General features: G+C 42.3%; 1 long non-coding RNA gene across 1 annotated transcript in view; it reads right to left on the bottom strand.

Moving 5' to 3' along the window:
- LOC107834033 (uncharacterized) overlaps window positions 1-6,182 on the bottom strand; it is a 26,159-nt gene extending 19,977 nt beyond the window's left edge. The window contains exon 1 of the long non-coding RNA XR_001659817.1: window positions 5,993-6,182. This is a non-coding gene — a long non-coding RNA (uncharacterized LOC107834033). The remainder of the gene's footprint in view (window positions 1-5,992) is intronic.
- Between the last annotated feature and the right edge of the window lie 151 nt (window positions 6,183-6,333).

The raw sequence follows: 6,333 nt of genomic DNA, 5'->3' as shown, positions 1-6,333 counted from the left end.
CCGATGGGCTCTCTCTATCTGGAAGGGAAAAGATGGCGGCTGCTCCAGTTTCTCTATAAACTCCGTCATCGACCCGGCCTCTGCTCCCTCCTTGAGTCCATGAATCCGAACATTCTCCCTCCTGATCCACAAGCCGTGTTTCGAACCGTTTCTGTAGCTCCATTGTAGCTTCCTCAATGTGCTGCAAACGCTCCTCCGCTTTTTCTATCCGGTTCTCTGCTTTATCAATACGGCTGTTAGCTACTTTAATATCCTCCTTAATTACTTTTAGAGCGTCAGAGTTTTCTTTACGGAAGTCTCGCCGTTCCTGGAGAATCGTTTCCAAATTTGCTCGGAACGGGTCTCTGCGGTTTGGGTCTTTACGTTCAGTTCTGGGTCCTCTGTTGCTTCTTTAGCTGAGTCAGCTAGCTTCAAAGCTAACGTTTCGTTACCGTCGACCTCTCTGTCGTCTAACTCGGGTTTTTGAGACTTTCTGCCGTATTTCCCTCTAGTCATAGTGAATGCCCCTTTTTAAATATTATCTTTCGGACTTTTCGTTGAAAAATTATCAAATTAATCGGGCTTACAAAGATCAGGGTCGAGGAGCTCGCCTTTTAAGCTGCAGCCATGATGGTGTTCCCGGAAGTTCCGTGGGTGAATATATTTCTAACAAAAAACTCATAAAGTTTGAGATTCCGCTCAGAAATGTTCCAGAAAGAACAGAGACATTTCTGAGTTTGAAAAGTTGAACAAATTTGACGGAGAAAGGTTTTAAGACGTACGCCTCGTTATACATTCATAGATACGAAGGTGAGTTTTACTCTCTTTAACCTTTGTGGCTAACATTAACTTTAGCTTATGCTAGTAGGCAAAATTCTCGGACATTGTTCTTGTAAAAATGTGCTATTTAAACATTTTAATCCATTCCAATGGACAATGTTTTTATCTTATTTTGTACTTATTTTCAAGTATATTATGTGTTTATTGTCGTTAGTGTCAAACAGACCAAGTAACGGGGAGGTTCCGGTTCGGGCTTTTTGCTTCCGAACCATGAGGGAACACAACAAACCCCATAACTTCACCGCAGAGCAGCTCTGGAGTCAGAGTTCGAGTTCAGCTGGCTGTTCGGGTTCAAAGTTGTTGTGCTACCGTGTTCCTTAAGGTCTCCGTGTTATGTAGTTTATTACCTTTGCCTGCTTCTTGTTCAGAGCTCAGATAGGACGGTGTTTACAGCGGTGTGTTCAGGCGGATCAGTGGCTCTGCTCTCTGGTTCCCATAAACTCTTTCAGGCTGAATACAGAAGTGACTCCATGGAAATAACACAGGGAGGCTCCCGAGTGAAGGCTGCAAACTTTGCTGTGCGGCGTTAGCTTTAACTGGTAGCGACGAATATTTACAAGCCACCATCTTCTTAATTCAAGATCATTTGGAAATCCATAAACACTTAAAAGCCCATTATATTAGGGCTTTTAAGCCCTAATAATATCTTGTTGATTTTCCTGTTTGTTCATCAGATTAAAATGGAACACAGGCAGCAAGATTCTCCACTAAAACCTTCAAGTTATTATAATATCCTTTTTTAAAGAATGAAAGTGAATAACACTGTTCCTCTTGCTAGAATGCAAAATGTGCTGAAAAACACCAAACTCTCTCGTTTTCCAAATTTTGTCATTTTTCAACCACAAATGTTTTTTATTCAGATTTTATGTGTTACACTGCAACACAGAAAGTATTACCAAATACTTTTATCAAGCTTCTAGTGCATAGCATTGCTTTATTTGCGTCTGAAATGAGAAACAGCAGGCGCAAATCGTGACACCGCACCTGGCACTTCCGGTGGCAGGTGTCACGGCTATGGTCACGGCAGCCACTGTTTTCGGGGTTAGCTGCCAGTGTTGTCACTGACTTCGGCNTTCATCTATGTCAATATTTCCTGATAAGCCTCCCGATAATATAATCGATAAGTTGATGTCTTTCGACCCAACAAGACGTAAAGCGATCACTTCCTGGATAAAACTGATCTCCCTTTTTGATTCCCGATCCTTTGCCATAATTAAACAGTCCTGGGAGCAGGATCTTCAAATTACTATTAGTGAGGCAGTTTGGGCTGATATTTTGGCGAAAATCCACTCACCATCATTTGCGCGAGACACTCTCTTATCCAATTTAAACTAGTACATCGGGCAAACCTCCATAAATCTAAATTGGCCAGAATTTACCCTCAAATTGACCCTATATGTGACAGATGTAAATTAGAGGAAGCCACACTATTACACATGTTTTGGAACTGCCCAAGGATACAGATATACTGGACTGGTATTTGTGAAGCACTGTCAGCTGTTTTTGGGGTTAAAATTGCTCCAAACCCACTCATGCTGCTCTTTGGGGCGACTCCTGAGGTTCTAGGTTTGCCTACAGGAGGCAGGAAGGTAATTGCTTTCTCAACTTTGCTAGCATGTCGCCTAATTCTCCTTATTTGGAAGGATGCTGCTCCACCCACAGTGTCAAACTGGATAAAAGATGTTCTACTTAACCTAAAATTAGAGAAAATCAGGTATGTGATGAGAGGCTCTGAGAATAAATTTCACAAAACTTGGAAATCATTTATGACTTTTTTTCAATAAACCTTCAACAGAGATTCTGGAATAGCAGACCTTGGAAATTTTGGCTGAGCAGTGGTTCAATAAATCTTGACATGGATTTTTGTATGGTCTTAACTTTTTAGTTTTTCTTTTTGCTACACACCTTGTAGGTGACAGTATTTAGGGGAATGTTGGCTGTTTATTGGGTGGGCTGTGTTTGGTTTTTATAATTATTTGTAGTTTGTATATTTTGTCTTTCCTATTCCTTGGAAGAACTTTGTAAATTAAAATGAAAATGCTAATAAATATATTAAGCACAAAAAAAGAGGCCAACTTTAATACCTTTTTCTGTGTTGTCATTTACTCCATATGACTCCTTATTCTCCACCTTCTCTAAACCTTGAAGGACCCTTAGGCTACAGATAAAGTAATAATGAACACACAACTGAACCGTTTTAGAGCGTTTACTGATGAACTAGTGACTAACCAAAGAACTTCCAAGAGTGGGGTCTGCACTTTGACCCTTTGTAAGCCATGATGGAAAACCTGCCCAAAAGGGAAGCCCTCTCCCTGCACAGGGAGTGGGCCCTTTCTGCTGCAGCTAGCTTTGTTCATGTTTGCACCACCGCTCCAATGTTCACAAAAAAAGGGGAGGATACCCCGACCCTAATGAAAAAAAAAACTCCCTCAGGAAATAATAAGTAAATAAAAAAAATAATTCTGTTAGCTTGACCCGAGTCATCATTCCCTAAGCCCGGGTTTTCCCTTCAGACTTGAATAGACCCATCCAAAAACAAACTAAAGATCTTAAATACCTCCTTTTAAAGGGCAGTGGTCCTTAAATCTCATCCTGACTTCTCCTAAAACATTGCAATCGTTGTTTGTATCTTTCTATTGTCTCTCTCGGTGTCTGTCCTCCTTTCTTGGCCCCAATGGTCTTCCAAGTCAGGCGTCTGATCTTCTCCAAGCTGGTCTCCGCCACCTGCAGCCATGTCTTTGGTCCTCAGCCGTGTTGTAGATCCGCGTCTCTCCCTCGTAGAAAACACGCAGTCTCGCCGGGAATGGCGTCTGGACCGTATTTTCTTCTCCCGCAGGACTCTTTTCGCCTCTGTGTATTCCTTTCGTTTCTCCAGCACTTCCGGGGCATAGTCATGGTCCAGAAAAACTTTCTTCCCCTCGTACATGAATCCTTTCTTCTGCCATGCCTTCTTTATGATCTCTTCTTTCACCTTGAAGCTCATAAACTTTACCACTATCGATCTCGGTGGTGATTCGGGGGAGGGACGCGGCGGCAGAGCCCGATGGGCTCTCTCTATCTGGAAGGGAAAAGATGGCGGCTGCTCCAGTTTCTCTATAAACTCCGTCATTGACCCGGCCTCTGCTCCCTCCTTGAGTCCATGAATCCGAACATTCTCCCTCCTTGAACGTACCTCCTGATCCACAAGCCGTGTTTCGAACCGTTTCTGTAGCTCCATTGTAGCTTCCTCAATGTTCTGCAAACGCTCCTCCGCTTCTTCTATCCGGTTCTCTGCTTTATCAATACGGCTGTTGGCTACTTTAATCTCCTCCTTTATTACTTTTAGAGCGTCAGAGTTTTCTTTACGGAAGTCTCGCCGTTCCTGGAGAATCGTTTCCAAATTTGCCATGTTAAAGTCGGAACGGGTCTATCCGGTTTGGGTCTTTAAGTTCAGTTCTGGGTCCTCTGTTTCTTCTTTAGCTGAGTCAGCTAGCTTCAAAGCTAACGTTTCGTTACCGTCGACCTCTCTGTCGTCTAACTCGGGTTTTTGAGACTTTCTGCCGTATTTCCCTCTAGTCATAGTGAATGCCCCCTTTTAAATATTATCTTTCGGACTTTTCGTTGAAAAATTATCAAATTAATTGGGCCTAACAAAGATCAGGGTCGAGGAGCTCGCCTTTTAAACTGCAGCCATGATGGGGTTCCCGGAAGTTCCGTGGGTGAGTACATTTCTAACAAAAAAACTCATAAAGTTTGAGATTCCGCTCAGAAATGTTCCAGAAAGAACAGAGACATTTCTGAGTTTGAAAAGTTGAACAAATTTGACGGAGAAAGGTTTTAAGACGTACGCCTCGTTATACATTCATAGATACGAAGGTGAGTTTTACTCTTTAACCTTTGTGGCTAACATTAACTTTAGCTTATGCTAGAAGGCAAAATTCTCGGACATTGTTCTTGTAAAATGTGCTATTTAAACATTTTAATCCATTCCAACGGACAATGTTTTTATCTTATTTTGTACTTATTTTCAAGTATATTATGTGTTTCTTGTCGTTAGTGTCAAACAGACCAAGTAACGGGGAGGTTCCGGTTCGGGCTTTTTGCTTCCGAACCATGAGGAAACACAACAAACCCCATAGCTTCACCGCAGAGCAGCTCTGGAGTCAGAGTTCGAGTTCAGCTGGCTGTTCGGGTTCAAAGTTGTTGTGCTACCGTGTTCCTTAAGGTGTTATGTAGTTTGTTACCTTTGCCTGCTTCTTGTTCAGAGCTCAGATAGGACGGTGTTTACAGCGGTGTGTTCAGGCGGATCAGTAGCTCTGCTCTGGTTCCCATAAACTCTCTTTCAGGCTGAATACAGAAGTGACTCCATGGAAATAACACAGGGAGGCTCCCGAGTGACGTGAAGGCTGCAAACTTTGCTGTGCGGCGTTAGCTTTAACTGGTAGCGACGAATCTTTACAAGCCACCATCTTCTTAATTCAAGATCATTTGGAAATCCATAAACACTTAAAAGCCCATTATATTAGGGCTTTTAAGCCCTAATAATATCTTGTTGATTTTCCTGTTTGTTCATCAGATTAAAATGGAACACAGGCAGCAAGATTCTCCACTAAAACCTTCAAGTTATTATAATATCCTTTTTTAAAGAATGAAAGTGAATAACACTGTTCCTCTTGCTAGAATGCAAAATGTGCTGAAAAACACCAAACTCTCTCGTTTTCCAAATTTTGTCATTTTTCAACCACAAATGTTTTTTATTCAGATTTTATGTGTTACACTGCAACACAGAAAGTATTACCAAATACTTTTATCAAGCTTCTAGTGCATAGCATTGCTTTATTTGCGTCTGAAATGAGAAACAGCAGGCGCAAATCGTGACACCGCACCTGGCACTTCCGGTGGCAGGTGTCACGGCTATGGTCACGGCAGCCACTGTTTTCGGGGTTAGCTGCCAGTGTTGTCACTGACTTCGGCATCTCATACTGGCACTTCCGCTGACACCTGCCGTTATTGGTCACAAGTGCCATTGTTTTCGTGGCTACCTCTCAGTGTTACCTCTCAGTGACTATGGCACCTTCCAAGGGTTTCCGCCATAGACATAATATAAGAGTAGACCTCGCATTGGCCGCTCCGGCGCAGGAAATAAGGCGGCCATCTTGGAGCGGTATACCCTCCTACTTTGCTCAACCAAAACGTCAGAAACCGCGGTAAAGCTAGCCGGCTCTGACTCCAGCCGGCCCAGCACACAATATACACGTGCGCGGTCGCTCAAGACATTATGGTACACCCATTTACGTGCTGCTTTCACAATAAAAGCGCACATCCGGTTCATGTTTGAGCTACTCAAATCCAGCCACAGCATTTGCAAACAGAAAATAATATATGCTGAGAAACTAATACAAATCTAATACTATATATATATATATCAGAAAGTGGCAACTAGATCTGATGTGTAATTTCAAAATAAAAGCCTATCAAAATAGTCATTTGTTATGTTTTCCCACTAATTTGCCTTGCACATTGCTGAAAAACTTT

Source organism: Poecilia formosa, unplaced genomic scaffold (assembly GCF_000485575.1).
Source record: "Poecilia formosa unplaced genomic scaffold, Poecilia_formosa-5.1.2 Scaffold508, whole genome shotgun sequence".
Classification (NCBI taxonomy): Eukaryota; Metazoa; Chordata; class Actinopteri; order Cyprinodontiformes; family Poeciliidae; genus Poecilia; species Poecilia formosa.
This window is presented reverse-complemented; position numbering and strand designations above follow the sequence as displayed.